Raw genomic sequence first — 25,021 nt, 5'->3', positions numbered from 1 at the left:
GTGTACTTGTTGGGGTTGCGTTGACTCTTAGATCCATTGGTGAAATTTCATGGGACACTAGATAAAACTTGAGAAATTTCCTTCAGATTTTCTTTAAGTGAGAGTAATGTTTGAAGATTGTATTTTATGTTGTTCTTTAAACTATGTAAAACAGAAAATAGGTGATGTGGTGAGAACAGAATAGCTACAATATGGGCAAAGAATAACCCGATTCAAGCTGAAGCAGTTAACTGTAAATGGTGAGTTGTTTGAGTGGGGATGGGTGGATGTAAATATTAGAACTACTTTTTCCCTTACGGTGTTATGTAAAGAAATAAGAGCAAGAGCTGGGTATACCCTTTCTTCTCAGGGCATGGAATCTCTCCAAAAATCTGTGTTACTGAGGATATTTCTAGCTGCAGGATAAGACGATGTCTGTCCTTCAAGAAATCTCAAAGAGTTTTTAGCATAAACGTGACTCAGTAGAAAAAATCCCGAGGAAGAGTGTCTGTTCTCTCTTCTACTTCTCTGCCTGTTTCTGTCAGAATAAAATGTCCCCTCAACCCAAGCAAAGTTCCTTCCACTTAAAAGGATTGGAACTGAAGTTTGAGTGTGTGCCATGAAGGGAAAATGGTAGCTACACATCTACACAATGTCTACAGGAAAATGTAAAAAGCTTCTAGAAATTGTAAAGCCTTGCTTCGTCAACTGTTCTGGGCTGTCCTCGGAGCAAAGTGCCTTTTAGGGATTGCGATTCTGAGAAGGGTTCCAGCTTGGCAAGGAAAATGCGATTTGGAGACCTGGAAGAGAAGATTAATCAGAATAATACGTCTGGCCCTCGCAAGTAGGTTGAGCCTAATGAAATTAATATCTGAACATTAATTATAAAACCCGCCTGATAACTTATAACAGGACCTAAGAGGATATTTGAAAACCTGCAGGTAACTCCAGGATTTTTCTGCGGAGGCGTTCCCAGGAGCGCTTTTTTCTTCCCGTAGACTAACCGAGTTGCAGTAAGCAGCCCTGCTGCGCGCGTGTGCATGTGCTTCCTTTTGCAGTCAAGTGACGGCTTGGCTCAGCTTTGAGGAGGCTGAAATGCCTGAGAGTTGGATTATATGATATCAGCCGGGTAAAAGTTTCCTGAAGTCTTTTGGCACTGCCCGACTCTTGTGAAATAAAATACGCTGCAGCAATTTATAATTTGCGTGTGTGTGTGTGCGCGCTAACCAATGACTGAATTTATTCTAAGCATTAGCGCGCTTGCCTGTGACAAGTCTTGGAAAAGCCTGGTCTTTCATTAGACTTCCAGGCTAAATTTAATTGGAATCTCGTCAGGAAGAAAAGCTAGTTTGGTCGCTTTTCAAAGTGTTCAAGGAAAGTTTCATAACTCCTTCTTTGGTATTCCTCCAGTACGGCCTGATCCTGTTTCATCTGCGAAGCTAAAAGCTTGAGGGGACAATAAAGACTCAAATCAATTGGAAGTAATTGCGCCGAGATCATCAGCATAGTTTTGTTTAATTTACAGTGTTTATTTAGCTCTCTCCCGTCGAGGAAGCTTAATCAAATTCCTTGTGCTGCAAGGAACAGCAGCAACCAGGGTGCTTGCTTGGAGGGCTCTGCCTCGTGCGCTTTGGCTGGGAAAGAAGTCTTCATAGGAAAGACGTTTCAATGGAAAAGAAATTTTTTTTTAAAATTTAATGCTCGCTGCGTGGGCTGGATGGAGCAGCTCCTCTCGGCCGGGTGCGGGGCCAGGGCTGCCTGCTGGCTGCTGCTCTCCGTGCGGCTGGACCTGTCCCACCTCGGTGTCCTGAAGCATCAAGAGAAGGGAGATCCGCTTTTATATTCAAGTCACACGGCAGTGTGCGTGAAACGGGCCCGTTGTTAGTACGGGGAAGCAGATGTCCTGATGACACCTCCCTGCTCCTCTGGAAGAGACAGGACAGCCTCTGGAAGCAGCTCGTGGCTTGCTGTGTGCCTGCAGCTCTCAATGAAATTTGGGAGTGTGGGGGTAGCTAGCTTCCTAATGTGGCGTGCGGGGAATAAAATCGATGGGGACAGTTCACAAGCAAAAGTTTTGGCCTTTGAATGCATGAAACTGCGTGGGGGATTATCCTTACCCAATATGCCATCAGTTCATGTTTGAGGGAAGAACAGTAGCCCGTTTCTCGGGCTCGTTACTTCCATCTACCTTTTATTTTCCCCATCTCTACCCCCCTCAAAATTCATGCAAGTCTGTACTCTCGGTGTTTTAGTAGCATGTAGAAGATAATTAATTTCTTTCTTCTTTTCTTCTCGAAATAAAGGGCAAATAAATCTAACACTTCGCAGTCTAAATCAGTCCTTTAACAAAGGTGGGTTTCTATTGATGCTATTTTTATGAGGTTTTCAGGTAGTAAGAATTGTTTGGTATTCTAACCTGGTGATACTGATTATTAGTACAATATTTACTTGGCTTTTCCTCTTAAATTCTGTGCGCATTTTTTGTTTCCAACCCCCATTTTTTAATTCACTTACCGTCTGTGACCGTATTCTGCAGTATTTATCCGTAATGTCTGTATTAATCTTTTTCACTGATGAGACGATGAGATGGAATGACTGACACACTGTTTATGTTTTGTAAAGTTTTGGTGAGCCTATAGCCAAAACAGTTGCTGATGCAGAGACCTGGAACTTGCTAGCTGTTGATTTACATCCTCAACAAAAGTGTAAGCATGCAGGTTTTGAATAATACTATTTTTCTGTTATTCTTCCATCTTTCTTAACAGTAAGTAAGGAATGCAAATCTTTGGAGGCTTATATGGGGTTTTGATGGCCCAAGAAAACTATTTTATATATATTTTTTAGCAAGATGCCTTTAAATGTTGCAATAGATCTTGTATATGATTGGTATGGTCTGGATAAACTGGCAATGGCAAGCTTGGGATTGGATGGTTGTCTTGATGGATGTGTTGGGAGCTTTTTTCCTTCCTCCCTGTGGCAGCATAAAGTCAACTGAAGATTTTCTTTGCGATCATCACAAGATTAAAAGTTTAAATGGCCTTTAAAAGCTTTATATTGCCATATAAGTTCTATGTATACCTTATTCTGTACTGTGTGATTAAGAAGGAAGAATGCATGCACTGATTGCGAAATAGTTATCAATAGCCAGATCCTTTTGATAGTCACTGTCTCAGATTATGGTTAGTTTTTAATCAATCATTCTTCCACAAAGAGAAATCCATCCAATATTTTTGTTGTTGTTTTTTTTATCATAGATTTACAAGTCAATATTTTTTCCTATTGCTTAACCTTGAGGAGTAGCCATGGATCATTTACTTTGTGGTGGACAGGACGTTATATTCTGACTGGTAATTACCATTGATATTATCTGCTTAAATTTTTGTTCAGTAATTTGTAAAGTGAGATTCCTGTTTCTCATTTCCATTGCCTGCGTAGCTGTATGTTCAGTTTTAGGTAACTGCAGGCTAGAGCCAGTGTTTGTAGGAATTTTGGCAGTTGTCCTAAATTGTCTTTTGTGTATCCATGATCTGATTCAAGGGTACTCCCTATAAGGGCTGATGTTTTTGTTCAGGCTTCTTTCAGATGTCATAAATACCACTGCTTCCATTAAGAGGAGAAAAAAAAAAAAAAAGTACTTCGTAATTTATGATCTTACTGTTGGGGATTTTTCCTGCTGGTAAATTGGCCTATATAAAAGTGCTCTAATTCTTCCTGAATCTTCAGACTTCCTACTCAACTTGCAGACCACATCCTTTATATGCCCGTGTGCTTCATTATCCTGCAAATGGTTCGTTCCTTGCTGCTCTGCTGTGGCAGTTCCTGTGGTTCCCCTGGAAGCTTTTGTTCTGCTCCAGCACGGCGTTACCTGCGGGAGGGAGCTCTTTGGTGGTTTGGCTTTCTGTTAACTGGGTTTTGGGACAGATTATGGGTAACCTGGGTACTGGATCATCAAGTCTGTCAGTCTCTCTCTCTGCTTCTGAATGTTAATATTTCGGCTCAAACTACTACTTTCCTTGCTCTACAAAATATTCCATACTTTTTTTTTCTTGAAATGTAATTACTTATCTTTACGCTGAGCTAAAGCAGTTTGTGATGAATAACCTCGAGGTTGCCTTTTGTTACCATGTACTTAGTCATTTTATCTGCCTTAGTAAGGCATGGATCCATGATGGCCTATTTTGGTTAGTTTCTCTATGTTTTCAGAGCTTAAGGTTGATAGGAGAAGCATATCTTGTCATTTCTGGGTTTGCTAGAGACCAAAAGGGGAATAAGATATCAAAAATGTTAGTGGAACACAGATATTGCTAGAAACGTGTTAAGACTATGAAAGCTTTAAAACATCAAACTTATTTTTAAAGAACTGCCTTTAATAAGAAGTTCATTTGTATACCTCTGAGAGCCTTCAAGCAAGCTTGATTTTGCTGCAGGAATTTCGGAAGGTGTCACTATCCCTTGCATCCATTATCAGGTTCTCCACTGCCTGGCTGTATGCCTGTATTCCTTGTTGACTGAGGCAGCCACTAAATTTTTTGGTTTTTTTTGATTAGATGAATGCAACTTTGAAGGCTCCTCACTGAATGAATCCATTAAGAAAGCTGCCTGAAAGATATCTCGTTTTTGCAGAATGTGCTAGAAGTTGGAGTCACTTTGTAGGGCTGAGGGCTGTGATAACACACTATTTCTCTTTCCGTAAAGCAGTATTGAATCTGGCGGTTCTGCTGGTCTCTCTTGCCTAGAATTTACTAACTTTGGGGAAAAGACTTTAAATGGAATGAATATTTATGTCTCTACTTTTTTTTTTTTTTAATTACATTTTCTTGTATTAAAAAGAAAGAAAAGAAATCCTGGTTCTTTTCCTTAACTTAAAAGATCTAACAACCTCATAAATAGATAGTGTTGTTTATCTGTTTCCCCATCTTAAGCGCTTCAGACAGATGGGAAGCAAGCCACAAGTCTCCCAAACTGTGCGCATAGTTCATATTCTCCACCTCTGACTAACTACTCACAGCAGTAGTTGCAAGACTTGTACTTTGTTGCGAGAAGGGTGAAAATGCCAGGGTCATGACTGCGTCTGCTTTGTTTAGTAATAACCTCGATGGTTTTTCTAGCAGCTTTATTTAAAGTTGGCTCAGTGAGCAGAGAAGGCTAATTCGCTTAGAAGCTGAACTTTCTGATGCAATGGTACAGGGAGAGCTGCGTAGGCTTGGAAGTGGGGATGAAACACAGGATCCATCAGAGCAAACCCAGGAGATAAAGTGGTTGGGAAAACATTGGAGTTTGGCCTTTGACGTGGTGGATAACTGAAGGGTGGGAGTAGTTTGTCCTGTACCCATAGGATGCTCCCGCTGACCTCGCTGCGCTGCGTGGACTGAGAATAGTGCTGTTTTCTCTGGCTGCTGGAGGTGATCTGGGGACATCTCACTGGGAAAAGGGAAGGATTACGGCTTGCTGGACATCAGCATGTGTGTTGTATGTGGTCTTTTTTTCTTTTTTCTTTTTTCCCTGTAGTCCTGTATTGCAAAGATTAAGTGTGTTGGTGGCTGTTCAGTATTGTGGTACGGTCACTGATCAAAATGAGTTCTGCTTCTGTAATCTCTAACAGTAAGTAGAGCTTATCAAACCTATTGCAAGGCTGGAAAACAAATAGACTGGTTCGTATTTAGAGTTTGTTTTAGCATGATTAGGACATACCTCCCGGTGTGAGCCTTTTATTCTCCCCAGGTAAACAGGCTGTCTTCCAACGCGTACTTTCTCTGTGTTTTACTCCTGTATAACCTTCTCTCTTCCAAGAGGGTCTGCACCGTAAAACAGAAAGGCTGATGTTCAAGTTGTGTTGTGCAATTTGAAATTTGGTCTCTGCTGGCTGAAAAAAGAGAAATTGAGGCATATTTTCACTTCTGTAACCGTAAACAACAACCAGATGTAGAAGAAATGTGGAAGCCATTACCATTTCTGTCCAAACCAGTAGGGAAGCATCCCTCTTTCTGAAGCGTTCCGCTTTCTTATGGGCAATTTGTGCATAGATGGGTTGGGAATCTCCTGGTTGTAACGCAAAATGTTCATTTGTGGTCTTATCCTGTGCCATCCCTGCTGCGGCAGCACAGCTGCAGAGAGAGCTGGAATGAGTTGTTGTCAAAGCACCGGAAAACTGGAAGAGAAAATTTTCAACTTCTTGGATGCGTTGTCTTGAAATTGTGATGAGAAGATAGATCACAAATGCTGGCAGCACTTTTCTAGTATTTCACCAGGATTTCAAGAAAAAAATATTTCAGTATGGAGGCAACACCTTGGAAACCTTAACTTAAAATCAGCAAGGTGAGATGGCTGCGGCATTTGGTACTGGGCTTGGGAGGAGGCACAACTGTGAACGGTAAGCAGGTTGACAATAAGGTAGATAAAAAAAAAAAGTAAACATGTATTTTTTTAAATGTTAAGAATGAAACTGGCAGATTAAATTTGAACCACAATAATTACTTCTTCAAAGGCCTTACCTGTACCTGTTATTTTCCCTTAAATACAATGCTTTGTATCAGTGACTCTCAAATTAAGTAGGTCAAAAATGCACCTTTTTCAGTGCATGCAATCATTTAAAATACAAAAGGCAGCTGGAAGGGAGATGCCCTTTAAATTTTTAGTGTCTTTATGTTGGATAGAGCTCTGCTTTTTACATTTTTGGAAGTGCAAGTATTTTCATGTTTTGAGATGCAGAAAAGCTTTTGCGTTGCGCATTTGATTTCAGTTTGGCTACCAGACGTACAGGGAATATTCTCATTTTGAATAAACTCAGGATTGAGAATTCATTTGGGAGCTCAGAAAGCAGGAGAGCTTTCTTCTTCCTTTATCCTTTTTTAATCTATGAACAAGATAATCAGATGGGAGAAAATTAGGATTATGTGCATTAACGCTTGAAGTACATGAAGAACTCCAGCTATCTAACTGAAGGCATTGTGCAAATTAGGTATCTCACAGGTTTACTGTTTGTTAGATGCCTAACAGAATTTCACAATATTTTGGTAAATTTGACTATTAGTGAATTGAAAAATTAATTACGGTAACCAAACTTTAATCTTTCCGTTGTATAATAAATCATTTTGTTTTAAATAGTAATCATGTTTGAGATACGCATTTTTTCATTTTCTGATGCATTTTTAAGGTGACTTTTAGGGCATCTTAGTGTTTTAAATTTAGTTCCTTCTAAGTGCAGTGTGCTGAAAGCCAGAGTAAAATCAGCATCTTGGTATAAAGAAATGAATCAACTGCTAATTTATAACACAGAGAGTGTTTAAAAGCAATAAATGTAAACACAACTATGTAACACTTGGAAATGTGTATAAATACTGTGTAACTGGCTGATTATGGAAAAAAGAGGTACTAAAGTAAAGACTATAATTGCAGATGAATCTTTGTGGTATATATCTGTTGTTAGAAAGGAACGTAGAGGAAGCAATCTGAGTGGAAGTTTTTGTGCTTACTAATACGTTTACTTTTCAATAACGACTTAAACCATCTGTGTTATCCTTCTTTCATTTGGACCATAAACCATAAAGATAATTAAAAATTCTCCAAAAATAGTCTTAGACTGTCTTTTTTTTCCTCTTTTTTTTTTTTTTTTTTTTTTACTCTTCCAAGTTTCATCTAGTGGTCACGCATATATTTAGTATTCAGTAAGGTGAGTCAAACTGTCAAGGTGCAGACTACAACATAGCATTATTTTTCTTAAATACTGAAGAACAGCTAGATAAGAAGGCTTTCTGTTGTTGTTGTTGTTACTCATTTTTTGCTTCAGAAAAATATCCATTTATTTCCAAGTGAGGCCTGTGATACTACTTCTACTAATTCTAGTCTGGGAATTTCAGTATCTCATCAGAAGTATGAGCCTCGGACGTGCCTTAGATGTGCTCATCTGTGTGTGTTTTTGAGACTTTCACCTCATTTTCCCCTGCAGACTACTTTGTGCAAGACTGACTGTGTATTCAGGTGAGATTTCTGTCCCCTACACATGTGAACTTGAGTTTCCTGACATTTCACGTGTTGGGGGGAGAGTAAAATAAGCTACAAGTAGATCCTCCCAAGCACAATTCCTGGAAACTGTAGGCTGTTGTGGGTATGTTTATTTTTTACTTGTCTCCTTGCTGTGATAACCTCAACTTTTTGAGGAAGGGGGCAGACAGTTTATTTAAAAACATGTTATAGCAAAATGCCATTTATATAAGCAACAGCAGATCCATTCACGCTTCTGAGCTCAGTTTTCCTTTGTGCAGACTAGGAAGATTTCTGTGACTCTGACCAAACGATGCTTGGAGTCTAGATCTACTCTACCCTATGATTTTAGAGAGGCTCCTTCAACAGTGCAAGTCTGGAAATAAGCTTAATCAATCTCATACACTCATAATCTCATACTTAAAGAAATTGAAAAGGGCTGTGAACTTTTTCTGAACTTTCCTTTTCAGAGTGGGCAGGAGCTCAGTCCAGTCTTCAGTCTCTATTTTTTTTTGTAGTCCCAGACTGTTTTTCCTTCAGGTCTTAGTGAAGCTGGAGGATAAATGAACACTCTTGACAATGTGAAGAACAGTTTTTTTTAGGTAGGTTTTTCAGTGTTTTTCTCATCCCCTTCTTCTCCTCCCTTCCTCCAACTTCTGCCTTTGTGGTTCCATACAAACCTTGATTTTACAATAGTGAGACTTTGTAAAATTTTACTAGTGTACTATTTGATACAAGAAGTTGGGCAGCTTAGTGTAACTATGTCTTTTGACTTCTGTTAACAGTATGAAAATTTCAGCACTTCCTCTTTTTGCAGTTGGGTCTGGAAGGGATTGTTATTCTGGTGGCAGTGATTCTCAAAATACTCATCTTTGATTTATAGCTAGTCACAGACCCTCCCCAACAAGTCTGGCATGACAGTAGCTTTCCATCTGGGTTAAATGAGAGTGCAGTTAAATACCCTTTTGTTTAGGTGAAACAATAGTCTCTGAAAGGTTTGTTGTTGTTGTTTTGTTTTGTTTTTCCTTAACAAAGGTCTTGTCAGACCAAACACAGAGGCTTGTGCTTAGCAGTTGCAGCACTGCTGGTGGTGGGCTTCACTGTCTGACCGCTTGACTCTGAGTGATTCCTGAAACACAGAAAGAAGCATATTTAAAAATCATGTCTTCTGTGACAGTAAATGGTCTGTTATTGATACCAAGATGGTTTAGCAAATTTGCCTGGAAAGCATTCTTAGCTACAGTGTTTTGACTTGCTAATTGAACCTGCATACGGAAAAGGCTTGGTGATTGCAGAGACACCTAGTAGATACTCTGTGTTGAACCTCTAACAGTTCAGAAGAGCAAAATCTAGAGGCTGTATATAGAAACAAACGGGGCAGGAGGGTCAGTACCCCCAGAAGAACTCTCCAGGCAATGGTACGTAACACCAAACATCTCAGGAATATGTCTGCCGTTGGGCAAAGGGAACGACCATGGTGGAGTTTCCTGCTGGTGAGGAGGTCTTGCAGAGAGCCGTGAAGCTTGGTGCAGCATTATTTCCATTCCTTCATAGGGTTTGTTTGAAAAATACCGGGATCATAAGCTGCTGAAATTGGAAACATGAAAGGAATTTCAGGGGCTGAAAAAACCCGGGACAGACAAATATATCTTGACATTAACTTCAAAGGGTCTGTAATGCAAAGGAAGTTGTTAAGGCTGATTTTGAATATATGTTTAGTACAAAAGGGGAAGAGTTGGTGTTGAAAGCACAGGAGCATGGAACAAGGTGACTACTGACCTCCTAAGTGGCCTGAGGGAAAAACTGGTCTGTTCTTCATTTTGTAAGGGTTTTCAAATATCTTCTATTTGGAATAAACAGATGACCGTACTAATGAAGTCTGTTTTTCCTAAATCTGTTATACCGGACATGGAAGTGCCTGGTGGTGGATCCTGGAGCAGAAACAGCATGATTCTGGGTGTTTATAGGAAAGTACAGGTCACAACATTTAATGGCTAGTCTCTTTCCAGCTGAACTGGTTGGCTAAAAGTGGCCCTAAAATAATAAATTACCTGCTGTTGAATGATCTGGAGTCATGTATTCTGATCTATTCTAACACTGTGAAGTTCAAGCATAGTACCAGTGAAACATTCATGCGGACATGCCTCATTTTGCCTATTTGGAAACAAAGCAGCAGTGCTTTTACTTAATCAAAGAATCATAAAATCGTAGAATCATTAAGGTTGGAAAAGACCTCCAAGATCATCTGGTCCAGCCACCCCCTGTTGTGGATGTGTCTGTTGTTGTGTCTGCTGCTGAGCAGTGCTGGCACAGCATCAGGACTCCCTCTTACCCTCCTAGGGGGTAGGCAAAAAAGTGAGAAAGAAACATCACCAGGGCAGCTGACCTAAACCAACCAAAGGGATATTCCATATCATATGATGTCACACTCAGCAATAAAAGGTGGAAAAAGGAGGAGGAGGGGAGGGGTGGGCTCTCGTTGTGAAAACGTCTGTCCTCCTCCCGAACACCGGCTATGTGCGTTGAGGCCCTGCTTCAAGGACGTGGTCAAGCATCGCTCATTTGTGGGAAGTAGAGAGTAATTTCTGTCCTCTGCACTTCCACATAGCCTTTACTTGATTTGTTTTTCCCTTTCCCCCTCCCTTTTCCCCTTTCCCTTTTTTTTCCCTTTAGTTAAATTAATTAATAATAATCTTTCCTTAATAATTATTTCTTTTTTCTTAATAATTATTTCTTTTTTCCTTTAATTAAATTATCCTTATCTCAACCCGTGAGTTGTTCTTTCCTTTACTTCTTCCCCTCCTCATCTAAGGAGGGGGAGGGAGAGAGCAGTTCTGGTGTTCGGCTGCCTAGCACGGTAAAACCGCCACACCAAGCACCACGTCCAACCTCTCCTTAAACACCCCCAGGGACGGTGACTCCACCACCTCCCTGGGCAACCCGTCCCAGTGCCTGACTGCTCTTTCTGAGAAGAAATGTCTCCTCATTTCCAACCTGAGCCTCCCCTGGCGCAACTTGAGGCCATTCCCTCTAGTCCTATCACTAGTTACATGTGAGAAGAGGCTGAACCCCAGCTCCCCACACCTTCCTTTCAGGTAGTTGCAGAGAGCAATGAGGTCTCCCCTGAGCCTCCTCTTCTCCAGACCAAACACCCCCAGTTCCCTCAGCCACTCCTCACAGGACTTGTGCTCCAGGCCCTTCACCAGCTTCGTAGCCCTTCTCTGGACACGCTCCAGGGCCTCGATGTCCTTGGTCTTAGAATTAGCGATAGCTCAGGGACGTGTAGAGGGAGAGGGAGAGAGAGGAGGTACCAAGAACTAGACTAGAGATGTAGTCCCAGATGCTTTTACAGTTTTGCAGAAATTTGTTGATGAGGCAGAGCATTGTGGTAATGCGGTGTTAGCACAAGAGGCAGGGCAGCAGTTATGTGTTGTTGGTGCTCTGAAAGAGTTGCCCTTTGGTGATATAACTTAACTAGTTATCTGTATAACTAGATGCTGTTTTGAAGTCGTGGAGAGTCGCTGAAAAAGTCGTCTGGGTGCCTGGATTGATATTTGTGGGGTAATCACTGAGCTGAGACAACTGAGCTGCCCTCTGACAAGGAGTGTTGACCTCTTCACGCAACAGCATGAGGCACGTCAGTGGCAGAGCTTTGGTGTTTAACAGGCTGCTCAGATGTATTTCAAACCATGTTAAGAGTTAGGGTTACTGTTGTCTTCAGCTCAGGAAGAGGAAAATATGGGCAACTGCTCCCATGTAAGCCGGTCGTAGGAACCAGTAGGAGCCGAGTGTGGTTTTCTGCAGAGGTTTGTGTGGTCAGCACGGTACAGCTGAGAGCTTGGACGGTGGGTGAAGGCGATCTCCTCCAGGCTCTGTGTCTTGGAGTGATTTGTGCAGAACAGGAAAACCACCACCCGCTGCAGAAGCTACAGGGTGGCAGAAATAGCAGCTGAGCCCGACGCAATGTTCGAACAGATGGGTTTGTCGCTTTTGTAGCAGAACTTGTGTGCCTGCGTGCAGAACACAATAGGAAAGCGTAAGAAATGGTGTTTTAAACCAGAGAGAGTGCAAGAGGTGAGATCCGGCTGAGCAGGCTGCTACCTGGAAAGAGGGCTCAAGTTGGAGGTTTCTTTTTGATTGATTCCCAGTGTGTTTCAGGGGCAGGATTTTCCCTTTGTTTCAGCTCTTGCAGTTTCTCCCAAGAGAAATAGCACACCTCAGCTCCTAATATTTTCTATGTTCCTGAGCCAAAAATGGGTGACACTGAGAAGTACGAATTTATTTCTCACTGGAAGCACACTTAGTATTTCTGAATGAGAACCAAAGTTCATATACTTTCTTTAGGGAACTTAAAGCATGTTTTTAACAACAGATGAGAAATCTGCCCGGTTATCTGCTAGGCACAAAATACAGTTGTGTCTGTAATGTGGTGGTAAGGCTGTGCAAGTGGGCATATATCTCACCGTATGAGTGGCAGCACAAATCTGTTAGTGCTTCATAAATCTCATAAAGAGGCCCTTTTGTTGTCATCTTCCAGGTTCAGAGTTTGCCTGCCATCCATTTTAGGAGATTCTCATAAGGAGAGCTGCGTGAGTGGTAGGGGACACGAAGGCAGAACAAGCTTTAATGCTGTCTGTAGTGCCTTCCCTTGCTGATCAGCTTCTAAGTCCCTGCAGGAGAAGAGTGGGCTCTTTCTTCTTCCTCCTTCATCTTCCTCGTCCCCTTCAGCTACTGCTTTTCAAAGGCTGTGCAGCTTCTCAAACAGCTTTCAGATTTGCCAGCACAGCACTATAATTGAACTGGGCCAACTGAAGCGGGGGACGGGAGATCTTGTGTAACTCGGCTCTAATGAGGCTTTTGGTGCCAGGACATGAAACAGAAGTTAGTAAATTCTCTTGTTCAATGTAGGTGAAATACCTAACCCAGTCTGGAAACGTGTAGCCTAGCTGTGTTCATGTAACAGGAACACGTGCAATCAAGTGCAGCTCTCCAACGGGAAGTAAACCTTTGTCTTGTGGCTTCAGCAGGTGCTGCTTATAGATGATTCCTCACAACCCGGGGAGATGGGCATGAAAAAATGGGCTTCCCAGGGCTGTGCAATCTGCTGAAGACTCCTGGACCTGTAACATAAGATTTTGCCCCTATGATTCCAGCCAGAGATCTGGTTTAGCCTCGCATCCTACCTCTACCAGCAGCCAATAGTAATGCTCGGTGGGAAAAGTCTTAGTAAAGATAGCAATCCCTCCCAGCTTTTGGCAGGCTCCAGTTCAAGGACTTAGAGCACGAAAGTCATGTCTGCACCTTTGTTTAAGAGCTCTTGACAGACTTTCCTTTCTGAATTCATCAATCATGCACTAATCTGTTTTAAATTTCTGCCTTCACAACATGCTGTGACAATGAATTCTGCAAATAATTGTAGTGGGGGAAAAGTACCTCCTTCTCCTCTTGTTTAAAAACAAGTTGCCTGGTAAACTTCATTTTATACTGCCTAATTCACGTACCCTGAGACACGGTTTCCTATTTGTTTTCTCTGTAATACCATTCATGGTTTCATGACTGCCATCTCTCAGTGGTGTTCCCTGCAGTGCTGGGTGTCCCTGACCTGCTTGCTCCTGATGCTCCCTTTGCTCCCCAGCCAGCACTGAGCTTTGTGGTCTATGAGTGAGTCGTTCCTCACCTTAATTAATCTGTGGTGCCTCCAGGGTTTCCACTCACTGCATGGCTGTTACTTTGTGTTGTACGTGTATAAATACATGATGAATCTATCTGCAGCTCTTCACAGTTAATTCTCCTGATTCTGTAATCACCAACAAACTATCATCTTGCTGCTTGCTATATTTTCCATGCAAATAATGAATATATTGAGCAGCACAAATGCAAAACCAAGTCCATTGTGAAAACTGGCCACTTATTCGTGCTCTGTTTCTTCTCATCTAACCAGTTGCTGATTTGCAGAAGGGCCTTCCATCTTATCCCATGACAGTTCAATTTCTTTAAAAGCCTGTGGTGAGAGACATTGTCAAATGTTTGTTAGAGATCCAAGCACACTATATCATACATACCACACTTACCCATATATGTCATGGGAAGTTTGTGAGGTATGGCTTCTTTTATAGCAGCCATGATAGCACTTCATCCATATATCATATATGTTTGCATACATGCTAATTCTGTTCTCACAGTTTCTGTCAATTTTCTTAGTATTGGTGTAAATCCATAGCTATTAGCCTGTAATTCCCTGGAGTCCTTTTATTGAGTTTGGCAGCACATCCTCACCTTTTTATCTCTCTCCCATTAAGGGCGTCTTAAAGACAAGCTAGGCAACATGGTCAGTAGTTCAGTGTTTGCATGTTCAAGTTCCTTTAAAATATGTGGTTGAATAGCATCTAATTTGGTAGCCTGATGTTGGTTCTAAAGCCTAATCTGAAGATGCTGTATTTTAGAGATTGTCTTGCTCCTGTACAGCCTTCTTGCTCCTGCATGTACCTGGCATTTTCCTGAGTTTCATGACGGTGGTGGCCAATTTGCCTCCATCATCACTTTGACCAGCTTGAGCAGACCTTCCTTCTCCCTTCCCACCACCCCAGGTGCTTCCTAGATGTGAAACAAGAGCTTGAAACAAGGAGCTGCTGGAAAGCAGGAATATGCAACCATGTGGAAGCACCTTTCTGCCTCAGTCCTGATGTATGCTGGCTTAAGTGGGTCCAGAAACCTTGGCAATATTTATAGATAGATAGGTATCAGCTTTTATTGCTTGAATTATTTTCATGGAAGGTGAAGTTGAATGTAGATGCTTCCAGTCCTTATCACTGATCACAAATCTCAATTTCAGTTAAAATAAACTTACATAGATGAGCTTTTCCACAATTTTACGTAGATAATGGATTTATTTAGTATTTTAATACATACTTTTCTATTTCGGATTATGTTCATAACAAACAAGATTTTAATGCAACTATTCAAATGTGTAAGACTCAAATTAGGATCAGAGTGAGGGGAGAGACCTATTTATTGTTCGGAAGAGTTAATGTGCGTTTTGGTTTTGAAGCAGTTTGAAATTCAGTTTCATCCTCATTCTTGCAATTGAACTTCAATATTTGTAATGAAAATCCTCAATCATGTGCCATGTCTATTTTGGATGTGAATCAGACTTATGCTCATGTCTCTAAGGGAATTCTGTTGCTTTTCTTGTTTTCACCCTGGAAAGGAAGACGTGATTCATTGTTCTAGTCCAAGGATATTTGACGTGATGCAGCAGTACTGTTTCTCCTGCTCTTACCTGTTTCTTTTTCCCCCTTCTTTCTTTGTGTGTAGATATTTTTTATTCTGCTTCAGTTTGTGCCTCCTTCCCTCCCTGTTTTCCTCTAATTGCTTTTTGCTCTGCCCATGCAGGATCCTGGCTCGTGTGTGTGAGATTTGCGCAACCGTTTTTATCTAGCTTTTCCCTTTTTCAATGGCTTCTGAATCAACTTCCCTCCCTTGAATCAATCGAGGTAATGAGGAGCGGTGTTGCTTAGCAATGCTGGGAAGCTGATACTGCTTGGGTGATGTGCGTGCTGCAACTGGGCTGAGCAAAAGAGGCTACCGGTCCTCTGCGGCCAGTGCAGGGAATAAAATCTTGTTTTCTACTGTTTTTAGTGTTCTTGCCATTAAGTGTGTTTGTTTTTTTGCCGTTAGTGTTGCTGAGTAGCAGTTTTATGGACTTACAGATGTTCCTCCCCCCTTCTTCCTGATATTTCCAAATGTAAAAAAATTTCACGGCATGTAGAATCAAAATATACTCGGGATGGCACTCTGTAAAGAGTGGGTATCTAATTAACTGTCTTGAGATAGGTATGTTTTCCGTCTTCCTCCTCCACATGCCAGCAAAGCTGTTGTGAAAGTAGAGCTGAGCTTTACAGGATGTTTCAGTCCTCTAAAGCAGCAGAGACTAGCAGCCAATTTGGTGTATGTGGCAAAGGATTAAAAACAGGATGAATGTGATACCTTCAACCGCGTCAGAATATGGAATGGGTTATTTCAGCAGCTGATGTTAAGGGTGTGAATGGGGGTTATTAGCTTTGAAGTGTTTCTCTAAGATTCTCAACATCAACAATTTTCTCGAAAATTGTTGATGTTGAAATTATACATTTTCAGTGGATGGATTTTAGTCTCACGTCAAATGGCAAAAGAACTGTTTTTTCCACTGTTTTGTTTTGTTTTGCCAAGCCAAGGGAGTATACATAGAAAGGTTGATTTCTTTCTCTCTTTTATCTTCTTTTTAATAAGAAGCATTAGAAAAATTACATATAGGTGGATCAGACATCTTTGAGCCGCAGCTCTACCAGATGGTTGCTCTCATTCTTCACACAACTTTGAATAGCAGGGGATAACCCTTACTTAAGTCATGGGGTGGGGTTGATGTGGAGCTGGCATTTTCCTCTTTTGAACCAATCAGGTTACAAACCCAAGTTTCTACTCATAGTCTTGGGGGCACCGAGGGAGTGTCCCCCTGCCCTCCGTGAAGAAGCTGTGGATTCTGGCATCTTTTCTTTTTTTTGATGGCAATTCTGTTGCCTGCAGCTGTACAGCAGGTATAAAAACTTCCTCAGAACAAATCTGGGCGCTGAGGGTGCAACCACTGGTGCCAAAATACACCGAAAAGTGGATGGTGGTGGTGGGGAGGTTGTGCTCCAGAGGCCGGTCACCTCCAGTGGTGTTTATTAGGGCAGCACATGATTTCTTCCTAGGTTTTATACTGAGCACTTGGTCTCTTTGATCAGCTACTCCTACTCCACCGGCACTTTCCATGACTGAAGAATGTGTTCCCAGCTAGTTTGTTCGCTCCTGATTTAGACTATTTAATCCGTAGTATGCGCTCATTTATCCTTGTCTATAAGGAACAAAACATGGAGCTGCTGAGGGGATTTATAGCAGGTTCATTGCCATGGTTTCAGGCAGCCTCACATAGCCTAAAAATAGATACAGGAAAGAATATTCTCTTCCCTCCTCTCCCTCCCCCAGCTCTCTCACTAATTGGAATTTCCTTTTTTGTTTGTGTATTTTTGTTACGGATTCACTGACTCGCAGGTCAAGCAAATTTGTCTGATGTCGCGTTTGAACGAGGAGAGCTCGCTGTGGCACCCGCTGCAGTGGGGAGCGGCCGCCGCCATCGCGCGCCAAGGCCCTCGCCTCCTGCGGCTGCCTCTGGCACCGGGCAGTGGGGGCTCTGGCCGGCTTTATAGCTCTCTGCAAGATGGCACCGGGGTCCAGGCTGTTCAGGGACTGTCCTGGGGAAGCCCTCGAAATGGATCAGCTTGGATTTGTGCCGTGCCGGCAGGGGAAAGGCGCAGAGTAGGCGAGGGTGTGCCTTCGGTGCCAGCGCTGTGGCCTGCTTGGCTCTGGCCGGGTGGCCGCTGTGGCCCATGGTGGCTGTCCTGCAGCTGGGGTCCTGCCACCAGCTGAAGGACCAGGGTGGTAACTATGGCAGAACCAGCTCTAAACCACCGCCTCCACCGGCATTTGGTCTGGCTGTTATTTGGTGGTGGTGGAAAAATGAAGGCAGAACGCAGGTTGGCACGTAGCGCGGTCTCTTCTGAGGTGTGCCGACTGGACTATTTTTATCTTTGGGTTGGGGAGCTGATTATTATATTTTTTTTCCCCTCTTCCACAGAGGTGTTGACTGTTTCTGTTAGCAGGAGGCCCAGATGCTTTTAGATCTCTCTCCCCAGACAGGAAGGGCACGGACTGGAATCACACCGATGCTGTGGATTTCCTGCATTGCTTCCTGTTGAACTCATGGGCCAAGAGCTAGGAGGGGACATACCGTGTTACAGGGCCCGTCTGCAGCGTGCAATTCCTGAGGTTTGCTGCATGCCTTCTTACGGTGGGAAGCAAGTAAATAGCCCCACAGCAGGCTTATCAACTTGTGTCTTTCAGTGACAGGTTTTGAGGCAGGGGGGAAAGCGTTGCGGCTTGAATTACAGAGTGGGGGAATCCTGCGTGGTCTCTCAGCAGGTTGTATGGCAAACGGGGTGTCGGTTTTTGCTTGTTCCTGAGCAAGGCTTTGACTTCGCCCAAGAGGAGCTGCGGTAAGTTTATTGATTTACTTGTGTTGCCACTGGTGCTGGGCTTTTTTATTCTTCCTGCTGCTGCTTTTGTGGTCAGGGTGCCCTAACCTTTCTCTGTGGGGTCTAAACGTCTCTGTTTAGGGCTGATGTGATGTCAGGGTGTGAGTATGTTAGTGAATGGCTGCAGAGCATTGCTATTTCCTTCTCCTTTTGGCCTGTTATGTATAGGTTGCAAATACATCTGAATTTTCCCATGTTTCTGAACTGATCAGGGCTGTGACTTCTTTTCCCATATACTCTATTGGACAAAACTTGGGCATGTAAGAAGGTGGTTCAGGTGAGATAGGAGTGTGGATACTGGTTCTTCTCCAGTACTGGGCAGTATAAAGGTGTCAAAGACAACTTACTATTCAGAGGATGTTAAAACTCTTCCAGGAGAGTGCCTGTATGTAGGGGTAGAGGGTCAGCAACAGCCTGGTAGCTGAATATTTGATGTTTTGCTGTGAGGTCTTTCTGTTCCCTGCCTGCTGCATTGTGGTCAGTAGCTGCAAGGTGTGTCTGTGCTTTCCTGCACCTCTCTGTGGTATTCTGTAATATTTATGGGCCTGACCTGGGCAGCTGGAGAGCAGGAGGAAAGCAGCCCCACAGAGGCAGGCACATGCCCTGGCCTCTTCCTCACAGCACAAGGGCAGAGGGTTTGGGGCTGGAGGCTCAGGGTGGCCGTGTTGTTCATGTTATTCTGAAGAATTGCACGTCTCTCCTTGGAGCAGAGAGGAGTTTGCCATCATTTCAAAGGATGCATGTGGAGATTTCCATCAAACACAGAGCTCCCCAGCCCAGCACAGGCCAGCCCAAGTTACAGAGCCAGGCCATGTTAGCGACCCTTTGACATTCTCATCCTGTTTGATGCTAGAGGGGAAATGTTGCCACACCTGTTTGGCGTTTTCACATTTTTTTAAGTGGACCTCCCTTCTGCTGCTGTAATGATTTAAACACCTGGAAATACTGTATGCCTGAGTTTGCATTAAATAAAGCAACCTGCTTGCACAGTAGATGATCACCTCTTTCCACTCCTATCTATTCAACACTTGTGTTTAAAACACTAGTATTTTACATCCACTTGTGTTCCCTCCAGCCCTTCCAGCCACTTCCTTGCTGCCAGACACCACTCCCTGCGCACTGGTGTGTGCCACGGGGAAATTGGGGTCAGGTTGCTGTGGGCATCTACAAGAGGAGAGAGGTTGAGGCGAAGGCAGTGCCAAAAGCATCAAGTTGTGTGCTGTTCGTTTTGTCTGGGTAGTGAGCTGCTATTTAAAGGTAGATTGTTTACTTGTAGCCCATGTAGAAATCAGAGTATGCATATTCGGGAGGTATGAAAATTGAGGATACTGTTTTCTGGACTCTCAAGGTAGTGTCAGTCACGTCATTTGCTTTCCGTAATGTTCACTCAAGAAGTCAAGGCATCTTAATACTTCAAATATAGTTATAGATTAAATACTGTTTAAAGATCACGATTAATATTGCAAAGCAAAAGGCCATAGTTAAAAGCTGTAATTCTCCCTTTTTGTGATTTCTGACACAATCTTTAATTCTTTAGTTGCGTTTTTCCCCCTCTCTTGATCTCCGTCTTGGTTTTGGGGTTTGATAGTTCTCCTGTAGCAATGCCCTGTTGTGTGTATTGCATTGTCTGTGAGAAAAGTCTAATTCTTCACCTTTTGCAGTTTGGAAGAGGAGGGTGGCTAAAGCTTCTACAGAGCTGGATTCAATTATTGACAGAGGTCCCTGTGTTGTTAGGAAGTAAATTAAACACCCAGAAAATGATTAAACTCTTGATAAAACCTGAGATTTGTGAGCTAATTTTCAGAAAGCCTCATGCTCCTGAATGCAGCCTGTAGTAAAAGGATCTGTAATAATATCTAAGGAAAGCTGCAGAATGTGAAATACTTGAAGAATGATTTCAGCCTCAGAGTCTCAGTTTGGGAATACAGAATTGGTGGATTTACCTTGGATTTCAGTCTGTCTGACCTAGATCAATAAACAGATTTAGACTTCAGACTCCCTCTGGGTCAGTATCTCCGTATCTGGAGGACCTGGCTTTTCTGTCTGTAATTCCCCATATATGAGGTATGGCTAATATCATTCTTTCCCATCTCACAAGGGTATCATGAAGTTAAAGTTAAGTACTTACTGAGACTAAAACAGCCTGCTATACAGAAAGTGCAGAAACTCGCTTGTTAAATTCTGTCTTAACAGCAGAGTGTGAGTAGTTAATAAGCTTTAATGATGGAGCAGGGAGGGAAGAATGAATACTGATTACCTTCCCCTTAATTGATGGTGCTATCCTGTACTGTGAATGAGGCAGAGTGGTCTTTGGCAGGGTCAGGGAGGGGAAATCTGTGCAGCTTAGGGCGTGCAAGAACAGGGACTTACGGTCTGATTGCATGCTTCAAACCAAACAATTTCCAATTCTTAACTCTTCCTTTAAGGCATGCAATTTTCTCTTACTTAAAGAAAAAAATGAAAATCCCTGCTGTTTAAAAATGAAGGCTCCCATTACAGTTGCAAACGTTATGTCCTCATGCAGGATTTCTGTCTCTCGTTTGAGCAAGGAGACTCGCATCCACGGTAGGTTGCTGTGCTCCCCCGTGGCTTCCCACTGCGCCAGGAGGACACAGGAGCGTTCACCTCAGTTCCCACCTCTGGAAGTAAATGGCCTTAGACCTTTCTCCCAGGAGCATGTTTTTTTTCAGGCTCTCATCCCAGTCAGCTCCTTCGCCCCCTCGGATCTGGTGTGGGGAGGATGAGTGACCAGGTTTCCCCACAGAGCCTGCACCTGCACCAGTTGGGGCAACCACAAAAATCCAAAGATGTGACAGGCGCCTCTCTTCTCCGGTGGAGATGGGCATGGTCTGGTTGTCACCGGGGAAGCGTGTGAAGTTCAAGCATACTCAGCAAGGAAAGGCTCATGGGAGATATTAGTTATGCACACTTCAGAGGTCTTTGTCTGCCATGGGTATGCTCTATGCTACTATCGGATGCAGGCATAAAAGCTTCTTTCCGTGTTCAGCATAATCTAAAGTTACTCGAGAGGCAAGAGCCAAGAAAGGAATATGCGTACGTAATATTCTCACAGGGAAGAGCAATCCAATACCCAGTCTTCCTGCCCACGTAGCGCACCAACGTGACCTGCAGCGCTGCTTGCTGGTAGCTGCACCTTGGTGGTGTTGGAAGGCTTTTACTTAGGGGGAGGATCTGTCAAAATCTGTGTTACTTGCAACGTCCGTCTTTCTGCTTGGTCTTTCTCTGGGAACTTCTACATCGTAATATCTTAATTCAAAAAAAAAAAAAAAGAATCTGAATCTTAAGCCTCTCTGTTACATTCTGATTGCAAAGACTGTTTTTGGCTGCTACTTCTGGCAATGTTTTAAGGAGGATAGTGCAGACCGATGGGCAGCTCTGGCAGTATTTCTGCTTTCTCTGCTTGCAAATGCTGCAAGGAAGAGAACAGAACAAGAGAATCGATGCTTTCCACTAGCCCCTTCAGTGGTAAAAAGTACAGATGCTACAGATAATGCCTCTTCACACTTCCAAGCAAGTAATTAGTTTTGAAATGTAACAGAATCCACAGGGACGTGATCTGCACTGAAACAGGTTTGCTGATAAAGGTATGATGTGTGGTTGAACAGGTGCACCCTTCTCCTCCAGATCCTAAAATTTGCAATAACAGTGCTGTGCTTTGGAGTGACTTATGCCAGCTTTCATTGTGAAGTAAATTGTGGTGGGAAAAGGAGTTTATTTTGCAGACATAACATCACCTAGTGGCATTTTTGGTCTGTCTTTTATGAAGAACAACCCTAGTCTCCACGATGCTTATACAATACTTATATTTTAGCTGGACATAAAGTGAGGACTTACCTGTGGCAGCAGTATATCTGTATCTCTGTCTCGTAGTATCTCTGATAGCTGTTCATGGAGTAAATGCAGTGTTATCAATTATCTAAAGACAGAGAGGTATTGTATCTTGAAAGATCAGGAGAGCTGTCGTCAGACAGAAAGGGACAGACAGTGTCTAGACGGCACTGCTTAGCACAGGTAGAGTTTCTCCTTGGCTCTTGTAGTGGTTATACTATTAGAAACAAACAGAACTGAGACAGAAACCTAAGCAAGTTTGAAAGTTTGGTTTTAAGTTTTACAATTATTTCTGAAGGAAAAATAAAGACATCATTTTTGAACACTATAGGATATTTCAATTTAGATACTATACAGTCATGCCTCCTGGCCCGTTCATTATATGTCCACCAGGATGCCAATGAGTCTATTAAGTTGTTTTCCAAGCAGCAGTACATAAAGCAATTTATTTTTCCTGATGGTACGAGCATTTCTTACTGGGAGCTGGGTCATTACCATGTGCAGTGTTTTGTTGGTCAAGCATAATGAAGGCTTCTGGTAAAAGAATTATTAAAAAAAATAAAATCATTCTATATTCTATTATATTGAGCAGTTCTACAAACACAAAAAGGCTCTTTCAAGAACAAATGTTTAAATATTTAAAACCTGCAGGATTTTTTTTTCCTGTTTTTATAGCGGCTTGTATACCGAGCACACAATTGAGACCGTAAGTATGTTTTTCCTGGTGGAAGACGATAGACTGTGTATATATAATAATTTTGTGGGAGTCTGATCACAAGCTCTGGGCAAAAAGGAAGTTAGTCAAGACCTCTGTGGCTTCAACGTAACATGTTTGGGTAGGCATCTTCCCCGGGTGCATGGTGCTGAACGCGGGCGTCGTTGTCCTCTGCGGTTTCGAGCTGCTGGGCCATGGGGTGATTCTGTGTAGTGCATTGTGCATGGTGGTGAGCTCCCAAGCTTCTGCTCTGTCCTTGTGCCGTATATCGTCAGCACAACAAACTGTAACCTGTCTATTTCTCAGTAGGAGAAAGAACAAGGTGTTTGCATGCTGACCACAGCATCTTCGGCTCGTTGTCCATGTGCTCAGGGAAGGGGCAGAAGTTCCTCCGAGGGGCTGCCGAGTGCCCAGGTTGGGCTTCGGTTCCTGACAGCTCTCTGGAGGAGCCACTGAGAATACCTCTACTGTCTATTCGTACTTGGTTCAGAGAAATAATATTCCCCCCAAGCTGCCTATTTCTCAAAAACAGCACCGTATGAGATTTTCCCCCAACTGCTGAACAGTAGTATTACCGTAGTGTGTTATTTATTCTTTTGACATGTTTTTATTTCGTGCAAAAACGTTTGCGTTATACTTGAGGCTGGGTATGAGTTGCTGGATCCCTTTCAGAATTCTGTTAAATCTGGAAGGAAATCAGATTACTTTCTTCTACTATAAGCACATTCGGCTTGGCTTTCACACGAGGTGTTGTATGGGTGAGTGAGCCCAGAGCACTCCAGCTGGTGCAACAGCTTTATTTATGCAGAGTGATGGCATGAAAGGGTTTTGAAAAATGCTTTTAATGGTTTCAGGAGGGATTTGTATTACTGTTGAACCACCAGACTGCTTTAAGTTCTTACCCACTTCGCTTGTATTTTCAGCTGACAAACCGTGGGCTCTGGTGGTGACCCCCCGTTGATCAAGAAACTCCTCTAGCTGGGAACACAAAATAAAGAGAGGTTTTCTTAAGCTCTCTTTTGTATGTTCCTAGCATGTGCCATGTGGCAATAAAGCTCCCACAGCCCTTCTGTCCATAACAAGCTTTTTTACCATAGCTTTTTGCCCACATGGCAACGCTTCTGTACCTCAACTTTAAAAGGGTTTAGGTCTTCATGAAGTGGTAACGTGTACTTTGTCACTTCTGCAGCACATTATGTTATCAGGAAAGAACTAGCCGGGTGACTTCTACATGCATTTCATGCAGTCTATACTCCTATTTTTAATGGATTTTTTAAAATTGCATTTTGTCACTTGTTAAAGCATATTGAAGTTCTTCTTTTTCATAAGCTTATTGGCAGAATTGGCACAAATAGTTATGCAAAATAGAAGGGGTGTCAATGAAATCAAATATACGTAGACGATACCAGCAGCTTGCAAATTCCTCCTGAGCATCATTTCTTACGCAGGCAATTGAAATGTAAGCAGGAAGGGTTTGGGCAATATTCAAACTATTGTTTAAAACATCTCCAAAAGCAGCTTGTGAATTTCATAGTAAAGAAGAAATATCATCCCCCCGTAGGGTAAAGCAGAAAAGATGTAGTCTGTTTGGGACAGTAAAGTGTCAGGAAAGTATTTTCAAAGAAAGATAGCGTTGAACTTCACATACAAGTAAGTCATAAACCACTTACAAGGTATGTAAGCAATCATACAATAAATGCAAAGCAAGAAGGCAATATTTCATTCAAATTTTACCCTGTCTAATAGTAAACCGAGTGTTTGTGTAGCAATACCTGCTGCTGGGCTGTTAAGGGATTCATGGCTCCAGGAGCTTGACTGGAGCACCCCATTTTGCTTAGACTCAGTCACTGGTTTCAAAGGGAAAGCACAGTTGTTGGGGGAGAGTCACTAACTATCAGTTGGAGCTGATCGTTCCCATTGCTTAGCAGATGAGATGCTAATTTGCCTTCCAGGAATAGCCGGAATTACCTGTTTGTACAGTGCCTTGGAATTGGTGGTGTAAAAGCTGAAGAAAAACTTCAGAATTGTCTGTCTTGGTTTGAATGTGATATTAGCTTTCCTGACTGAAGTAAATAGTATCGATCAGTGGTACAAGGGTACATGGTGAAGAATAAATAGTGGAAGCACGTCCCTAGTGCTTAGGGAATGGTCGCAGCTAGTCCCACAAGTAACTTGGGTGAAGAGTTTTCTGAGGAGTTCCTTTAGGGGGATGAGCTTCACTTAAGGTAATTGCTCACATACATATATATATGCATATGTATATACGGCTTTGCTTGTGTGAGATGCAGAGGAAAAAAAAACACGTTCCTTGCCTGCAAGAACTTTCTAATGCAAGGTTGTCTGGAAAGTGGAGCACAGGGAGTCAGTATATTTACTGCCTTGTTAATGT

At 42.6% G+C, this 25,021-nt stretch overlaps 1 protein-coding gene across 3 annotated transcripts in view; it reads left to right on the top strand.

The window, feature by feature from the left end:
* FARP1 (FERM, ARH/RhoGEF and pleckstrin domain protein 1) overlaps nucleotides 1-25,021 on the top strand; it is a 208,712-nt gene that overhangs the window by 8,811 nt on the left and 174,880 nt on the right. Inside the window, exon 1 of one of the 3 annotated variants that reach the window (XM_048072722.2) lies at nucleotides 5,426-5,448. The exons of the other annotated variants lie outside the window; for them this stretch is intronic. The gene's annotated coding sequence lies outside the window, so the exon portion shown is untranslated. Of the gene's footprint in view, nucleotides 1-5,425; nucleotides 5,449-25,021 lie in introns of those variants that run through there. 3 annotated transcript variants of the gene reach the window in all.

The sequence above is a fragment of the Anser cygnoides genome, chromosome 1 (genome assembly GCF_040182565.1).
Source record: "Anser cygnoides isolate HZ-2024a breed goose chromosome 1, Taihu_goose_T2T_genome, whole genome shotgun sequence".
Classification (NCBI taxonomy): domain Eukaryota; kingdom Metazoa; phylum Chordata; class Aves; order Anseriformes; family Anatidae; genus Anser; species Anser cygnoides.
This window is presented reverse-complemented; position numbering and strand designations above follow the sequence as displayed.